The 8687-nt window shown below is 43.0% G+C and overlaps 1 pseudogene; it reads right to left on the bottom strand.

Annotated features, from left to right (window-relative positions):
- Positions 1-326: 326 nt before the first annotated feature.
- LOC111976877 (eukaryotic translation initiation factor 2 subunit 2-like) lies at positions 327-6750 on the bottom strand (annotated as a pseudogene).
- Positions 6751-8687: the final 1937 nt, after the last annotated feature.

The following is an 8687-nucleotide window of genomic DNA, read 5'->3' as shown; positions in this document are numbered from 1 at the left end:
CATGTCCTCCATTTCCGACAGGTCCTCCAGCGTCTCCTGGAGAACCAGCTTTTCGTGATGGCGGAGAAATGCGAGTTCCATCGCTCCACCATCTCCTTCCTAGGATACGTCATCGCTACAGGGAATATTCAGATGGTCCCTGTCAAGGTGAGAGCGGTGGTAGATTGGCCTCAACCCACATCCAGAGTGCAGCTGCAACGTTTCCTGGGGTTTGCTAATTTCTACCGTTCTCTGCACTCACCTATCCCAAGGTTCCATTAATATGGTCTCCAACAGCTGACCGGGCGTTCTCAGACCTCAAGCAGCGATTCACTACAGCTCCCATCTTAATCCATCCGGTCCCGTCCCGTCAGTTCGTGGTGGAGGTTGATGCCTTGGACGTCAAAGTGGGGACAGTCCTGTCCCAGCATTCTGCCTAGGACCAGAAGCTGCATCCCTGCACCTTCCTTTCCCATCGTCTTAACCCCACTGAGAGGAACTATGACGTGAGAAATCGAGAATTGCTCGCAGTTAAGATGCTGTCGGAGGAGTGGAGGCACTGGTTAGAAGGGGCGGAACATCCATTCTTGGTGTGGACGGACCATAAGAACCTGGAATAGTTCCGCACCGCCAAGCGCCTCAACTCCAGGCAGTTGAGATGGGCCCTGTTATTCACTCGTTTCCATTTCACTATTGCCTACCGCCCAGGGTCCAAGAATGTGAAGTCTGAAGCACTTCTCACATGTGTACAGCCCCGCTACTACTCCATTGGACCCCAAGACCATCCTCCCTACTCCCTGTCTAGTGGCTGTTATCATCTGGGGAATAGAGAGTCTGGTCCGCAAGGCGCAGTGTTCCCAGCATTCCTCGAGACTCACCTGTTATCCTGGCTCCCGTCGRACCTTGGCTTTSRWCMCCAAGACCATCCTCCCTACTYCCTGTCTAGTGGCTGTTATCATCTGGGGAATAGAGAGTCTGGTCCGCAAGGCGCAGTGTTCCCAGCATTCCTCGAGACTCACCTGTTATCCTGGCTCCCGTCGAACCTTGGCTTTCATCAGACAACGTTTTTGGTGGCCCATGGTTCCTGAAGTCTCCGCGTTCGTTGCCGCCTGCACTTTGTGTGTGCAGAACAACAAGCTCTGGCTATCCTCCTTTAACCACTCCCTGTTCCTCACCGCCCCGTTCCCATGTACCCTTGGACTTCGTCACGGGTCTCCCTCCATCAGATCGGTTTTCCAAAGCCTCCCATTTTATCCCCCTTCCTAAGTTGCTCTCAGCTAAGGAGACGGCCCAGCTCATGGTGTAGCACGACCTCCGGATCCATGGACTTCCGGTCGACATGGTCTCTGATCATGGTCCTCAGTTCTCATCCCGGTTCTGGAAGGCGTTCTGCACCCTCATTGGGTCGTCGGCCAGCCTGTCCTCTGGTTTTCATCCCCAGTCTAACGGCCAGTCGGAGCAAGGCAATCAGGACCTGGAGATGACTCTTTGTTGTGTGGGTGGAATATGCCCGCGATACCCTTCCCTGTTCTGCTACTGGTCTCTCGCCTTTTTGAGTGTTCACTGGGATATCAGCCCCTGCTCTTCCCGGAGCAAGAGGTCAGCATACCTGTTTCCCGGTAATTTAGATTACGAGTCTTTGCCTGCCTTGACCTACCGATTGCCTGTCCCTTGTACTGTAATAAACTCTGACTCGTACTATCCGCCTCCTGTGTCTGCATCTGGGTCTTAGCCTGAGCTGTGATATTTAAAGCAGTAACTGAGTTTAATGGCAGTGATAGGAGAAAACGGAGGATGGATCAATAACATTGTAGTTACTATTTACCCCACAATACTAACCTAATTGACAGAGAGAAAAGAAGGAAGCATGTACAGAATACAAATATTCCAAAACATGCATCCTGTTTGCAATAAGGCACTAATATAAGGGCACAAGGCGAGACCCAAATGCAGACACAGGAGGCAGATGGTTGAGCTCTGATATTTATTATACCAAAAGGGGTAGGCAAAAGTCAGGTTGGGGACAGGCGAGAGTTCATAAACCAGGTCAGAGTACCAGGGGATAGGCAGGCTTGAGGTCAGGACAGGCAGAGTGGTTAGGCAGACGGATTCGGCGTCAGGACAGGCAAGGGTCAAAACCAGGAGGGCTAGGAAAGAACAGAGACTGGGAAAAATAGGAGCTAGGAGAAATGCTGGTTGACTTGGCAAAACAAGACAAATTGGCACAGAGAGACAGGAAACACATGGATAAATACACCGGGGACTAATGGGGAAAACAGGAGACACCTGGAGGTGGGTGGAGACAATCACAAAGACAGGTGAAACAGATCAGGGCGTGACAAGTAAAGTAAAACTGCAAAACATTTGGCAAAGAAATGTACTTTATGTCCAGAATACAAAGCTGTCCCGCATAATGTTGAAGACACAGCAGCTGACATCACATTATGAACATCAGACTCTCTCTCAAACTAGTGCAATTAGAATTGCAGGAACCAACAGCCTGAGGCCGTGCCTTGAATCAATATAACCAAATGCCCTTTACAATATTATTTAAAATAATCATGACTGAATTGAAGTAAGTACGCCTACCTCGTCATGTTCGTAGAGTCTGTCTGTACTTACCCACGCCGGACCAGACTGGGAGCTGAATGAGAGGCCATCATTGTTTTTCCCCTCATCCTCAAGAGCTAAAGCAAAAACACCACATGGTCATATTTTAACACAATTGTACTCATTGAAAGGAATGTATAAGACAGACATCAGCATTCAAGACACTGCCCGTCACTAAAGTGAATAATTACTACAAGGTCAAATACCATCTCCAGTATCTCTCCTTCCTCCTGGAAATCAACCTTCTAGGACTCATTTTTCTTTGCTGGCAACTGAAGATTCCAGGTTGTCATCTCCTACTGCCTTGCTCTGCTCTCCTTGCATTTTCAGCTCCTGTTTTTAACGGATTGAGAGAACCTGTCAGAAAAACTTGTTACAGTGGCAAATTAGATGTGACAAGACTCAAAGGAAAAATTCACCAAGAAATGTGGTGCCCCAAAGCCTTGGAAACAAACACAAGGCTGTTCAATTTAATATAGAGTTGATATGGTTCCCATTGACATGGCTCCAATCCAGGTATATACTCTTATTCTTTCATGTAAATCAAGTCTTATAAAATACCTTTATCCACTCCTCAATGTCATTATCAAACACTTTATTTGGCTTCTTTTTCTTCTGGTTGTAAAAGTTCAAGCCATCAAGATCGTCGGATTGCTCTAAGGATTTGAGCAAAATTACAATATTGTCAATTCAAGATGGTCTGCTGTATCACCTATCAGAACACTACTGATATTGGTCTTATTGTGTCCTTTCCAATCATGACAGATCAGTGGTCTAAAAGAGCGGGATGTCACTAATGGAACATTTCCTGTTTACTCTGTTCCTTGGCCTTTTCTCAATTGGATTTGCTCAACTCCTGCATCCTCTCTCCTCCATCCACTCTGGCTTCCCTTTGAAAAAGGTCAAAGGTAATCTAGGAGAATCAACAAGGAGAGAGAAAGTGACCGAAAATGCACTTGTATGAAATGAGACTCCTTCTCCAATCACGCGTCATTAGGCAAATTACGTTTATAGGGTGGAATCCCAAAATAAATATATAAAGTGATAAAAACTAAATGTAGCTAGTTGTGCAACACATTTTACAGATAAAAGGATAAGCAACGTATCGTTTTAAAATATTTACATGCTTTTTCTATTTCGAGAAAACTATTGCTGATTCAAAGGGGGTGTCGCAGATTTCAAAACTTACCAGTTTCTGGTTCACGGAGGAGAGTGGAAAGAGGACAGAGGACAGACTTTTGCCCAAATGAGAAAAGGCCCTTGTTTCCACGTTTCCTCTCCTCACATCCCTGTGACATTTTGAGGAGGAAGTGTGTGAAGGATGGAAGGAGAGGACAAAATAATTTGAGGAAAGACCATTGAGATTCAGCCATAATTCTTTGTCAGGTGTGAGCCGTCCTACCTCCCTTCCTTCGAGATTGTCCAGATTGAACTTTCTTGCCTCATTCAAAACAACTGGGAACTGGGAACTCGAAAAACTCATACTTCTGACTTCAGTGCGTTCAAATCAACTAGGAACTCGGAAAAAAACAAGCGATTTGAACGTTCATTCAACTTGGAATTCCAACTCGAGAACTCTGGCCTCTTTCTAGAGCTCCGACTTTCTGACCTGAAGATCACTGATGTCATGATTTGACCTCGCATTTTTCAGAGTTTTGAACGCGGCATCTGTCCTCCCCACCATCAGGTTCCACCTCCTTGGCCTCCACCTGCTGTGTGTCCTCTCCCACTCTGTCTCCACTGTCTTCTTCCAGCATGAAAGGCTTCTTATTCTTCTTGGTCATGTTGGGGTCGAATATCATCTGATGGGAGAATTAAATCAAGATGATTAGCTTATACCCCGTGTGATTTAAGACAAATAGCTATGTTCGTTGATAAACATATTTCCAGTCCTCTAAGACTAGTTACTGCTGGTACAATGTTTACATAGAGAAAACATTGACATACACACTGCTAAAATATGTTTCACAATTCTACATAATGCTTAGCTGACATTTGGTCACTGTATTGAAAACATGATTCATATTTTCATTAGCTAGCCCACTAGCCAAACTCTTGATACTGGGCAGCAGGTAGTCTAGTGATTTAAGAGTGTTGGGCCAGTAACCGAAAGGTAGCTGATTCAAATCCTCGAGCCGGTTAGGTGAAAATCTGTCGTTGTGCCCTTTAGCAAGGCACTTAACCTGAATTGCTCCTGAAAGTCGCTCTGGATAAGAGCTAAATTACTAAAATGTAAATGGTAGGGAAAGCCTTGTCGGCTGAGGCCGAAAGTCATTCCACAACTAAGATCGCCACCGGGGTGTATTTATTAAGTATTGCAACGATTAAGTAAAATCGAAAATCGTTTACCGTTTAATTAAAACTTCTTATGGCTGCAGGGCAGTATTGAGTAGCTTGGATGAAAAGGTGCCCAGAGTAAACTGCCTGCTCCTCAGTCCCAGTTGCTAATATATGCATATTATTATTAGTATTGGATAGGAAACACTCTGAAGTTTATAAAACTGTTTGAATGATGTCTGTGAGTATAACAGAACTCATATGGCAGGCAAAAACCTGAGAAAAAAATCCAACCAGGAAGTGGGAAATCTGAGGTTTGTAGGTTTTCAACTCATCGCCTATCGAATACACAGTGGGATATGGGTCAGTTTGCACTTCCTACGGCTTCCACTAGATGTCAACAGTCTGTAGAACCTTGTCTGATGCTTCTACTGTGAAGTGGGGCCGAAGGAGACGGGAATGAGTCAGGTCTATCCTGAGCTGACCAAACTCTGACCATGCGCGTTCACATGAGAGGGAGCTCTGTTCCATCGCACTTTTGAAGACAATGGAATTCTCCGGTTGGAACTTTATTGAAGATTTATGTTAAAAACATCCTAAAGATTGATTCAATACATCGTTTGACATGTTTCTACTGACTGTTACGGAACTTTTTGACATTTCGTCTGTTTTTAGTGAACGCGCTTCCTGACTTTGGATTTGTTTACCAAACACGCTAACAAAAATAGTTATTTGGACATAAATGATGGACATTACCGAACAAAACAAACATTTCTTGTGGAAGTGGGAGTCCTGGGAGTGCATTCCGACGAAGATCAGCAAAGGTAAGTGAAGATTTATAATGCTATTTATAACTTTTGTTGACTCCACAATTTGGCGGGTAACTGTATGGCTTCCTTTTGTGGCTGAACGCTGTTCTCAGATTATTGAATATTGTGCTTTTGCCGTAAAGCTTTTTTGAAATCTGACACAGCGGTTGCATTAAGAACAAGTGTATCTTTAATTCTATCTAAAACATGTATCTTTCATCAAAGTTTATGATGAGTATTTCTGTTATTTGATGTGGCTCTGCAGTTTCTCTGGATATTTTGGAGGCATTTCTGAACATGGAGCCAACGTAAACTGATGTTTTTGGATATAAATATGAACTTTATCGAACAAAGCATATATGTATTGTGTAATATGAAATCCTATGAGTGTCATCTGATGAAGATCATCAAAGGTTAGTGATTAATTTTATCTCTATTTCTGCTTTTTGTGACTCCTGTCTTTGGCTGGAAAAATGGCTGTGTTTTTCTGTGATTTTGCRGTGACCTAACATAATCGTTTGTGGTGCTTTCGCTGTAAAGCCTTTTTGAAATCRGACACTGTGGTGGGATTAACAAGAAGTGTATCTTTAAAATGGTGTGAAATACTTGTATGCTTGAGGAATTTTAATTGTGAGATTTCTGTTGTTTGAATTTGGCGCCCTGCACTTTCACTGGCTGTTGTCATATCGATCCCGTTAACGGGATTGCAGCCCTAAGAAGTTGAACCAAACAGAGAAAACGTAATGAAACGGTGAGGGACCTAAATGAATTTGTCCAATAGGAACTCTGGTTTTCGTTGCTAAACGTTTTCCGTTTTGAGTGAAAGTTTTCCAACAGAATCGGCACAATGAATACACCCCTAGAGTGTAATCATTAGTCCAAATAGTTCAGGTTTGCAACTTAAACAAGAGTTTCTTTTGGACATATTCAGGTAAGTCCCTGTTTAGTTTGCTTCCGTTTTAAAAACGTTTGCAACAGAATCTGCAGAATGAATTCCCCCCTGGTTTAGATTCTTCCAATAGAGAAGAGTATATACACAATGATAAGAAGTGACATTTACCTTGTCTTCTGACATGTTTGTGGAAAGAACAAGAACGATCTAGAACGTTTTTTATCCCCCATCAGTCTTTACTGAGGGTCTCACTAAGCAGAAATGTCTTCCATCAGATTAGGGGCAGATTAACAATGCTCAAGTGCGGACTAATGTAATGACGTAAAGATTAGCAACGTTGCTAAAATCCCGAAATTTGTGCGAAAGCGTTGAGTTGATAAAAATCTGTCTGTTTAACTAGAGAGATCTGTTTTTTTGCGTGGGCTCTGTTTCAATCTACCGCATCCGCCGATGTCGGCCTTACGCATTTGTTGTGGAAAGTGGCAGAGCTACAGGGATGTTTGTCAGACCAGGAAACATCCAGAAAATTGGTCTTCTCATGAACACGTCTGTAGCTTCAGAACGGGTTGGCCTATAAACGAATGACTCACTAGCAGGGTTAAGGTAGTTTTAATTTCTTACTGGTACGGGACACCCAAGTGCGTGCATGCATTTTTTTTATACTACAAAAATTACACGGTAGCCTACTCTGCTGACACGGACAAACAATGTCTGACACAAATACAAGATTTTAATTTTTTTTTAAAATTTAACCTTTATTTAACTAGGCAAGTCAGTTAAGAACAAATCATTTTCACAATGATGGCCTACTTGTAAAGCCCCCCTGGCCAAACCTCTGCTAACCCAGACGACGGCTGGGCCAATTGTGCGCAGCCCTATGAGACTCACGATCACGGCCGGTTGTGATACAGGCCTGGATCGAATCCAGGTCTGTAGTGACGCCTACGATAAGTACTGCTTATCCCTGACAGTCTGCCTTAGACCGCTGCGCCACTCGGCCACAGTGACGTCCATCTAACCTGGAGGAGGAGATTATCGTCCAAAAACAAACAGAAGTGGCACTGACCCAATGACAAAAACAGTGAATATGCACACTCAGCGGGGATAAGGCCCATGTTCTCCGCTGGAGCCAATAAGATAGGCTGCTGTTCGCTCAATGAAGTTAAGAATTTTGATAACTAAGAGACAGATTGAAGTCTTTTCATTGTCATATCATTACAACAATAGTCATTTGCTTTTCAAACAGTATTTGTGCGATTTGTATTCTTAAGTATTGCGATATGCCTGCCTGGGTCTCTCTGCTTATCCCTGACAGTCTGAACTCAACAGTCATCAATTTGGTATTTGCAGCGCGAAGTCACCAAAGTGTGGGGCCTTTTGACTGCAGGCTGTGTGATTTAAAACAATCAGCAGCTTTTTAAAATGTTTAATTTTGAATTGTTTATAGCTAATGATCCTCAGTGGCCAAATCCTGCATTCTGGTGTAGTAGCCTATTTTGAATGATTTTATTTCTTTCTGTATAGACAAGAGTAAGCTAATTCGGTTATAGGCGTATAATTTTGTCATTTTAATTACATTTACTTTGGGGAAAGCTTAGCTTCCCCTAGCCTTATGGACACGCCGCCTATGCCTTTTAATGTGGCATAAACACAACCAGTAATGATGTTTTCATCTGATTGTCAAACAATCACTTAACAACGGAGTTCCTGTAGGCTACCCTCGCACATTCTTCCACTGACAAAATAATTTCAGGCCCAATAGTGCACTGTGCACCTGCAATTTGAGGAAAGGAAAGAGACTTTTACAAAACACCTACGTGTATTGCAATGACATTCTGAGATTGTCATTAGGCTTACACTTGTAGCCTGAAATTATTCATCCATTATGGAAGCCAAAAGGTTCAAACACGTCTTAACACTTGTAATTATAATTTTTCACTTGCTTTTTTGAAGTGTCAAATGTGATTTATTTTTTACATGTTTTTTTTCACCTGTCCAGTTTGGTTTACAGGTGGTTTGAATGATTGTCATTATAATTTTCACTTGCTTTTTTCAAATGTCATTTTTTGTTCCGGGTAAGACAATTTGATAATCCACTGTTGTCCACTCGTGCCTTAGTC

The sequence above is a fragment of the Salvelinus sp. IW2-2015 genome, linkage group LG17 (assembly GCF_002910315.2).
Source record: "Salvelinus sp. IW2-2015 linkage group LG17, ASM291031v2, whole genome shotgun sequence".
Taxonomy (NCBI): domain Eukaryota; kingdom Metazoa; phylum Chordata; class Actinopteri; order Salmoniformes; family Salmonidae; genus Salvelinus; species Salvelinus sp. IW2-2015.
The sequence above is the reverse complement of the archived record's forward strand: the minus strand, read 5'-3'. Positions and strand labels throughout refer to the sequence as shown.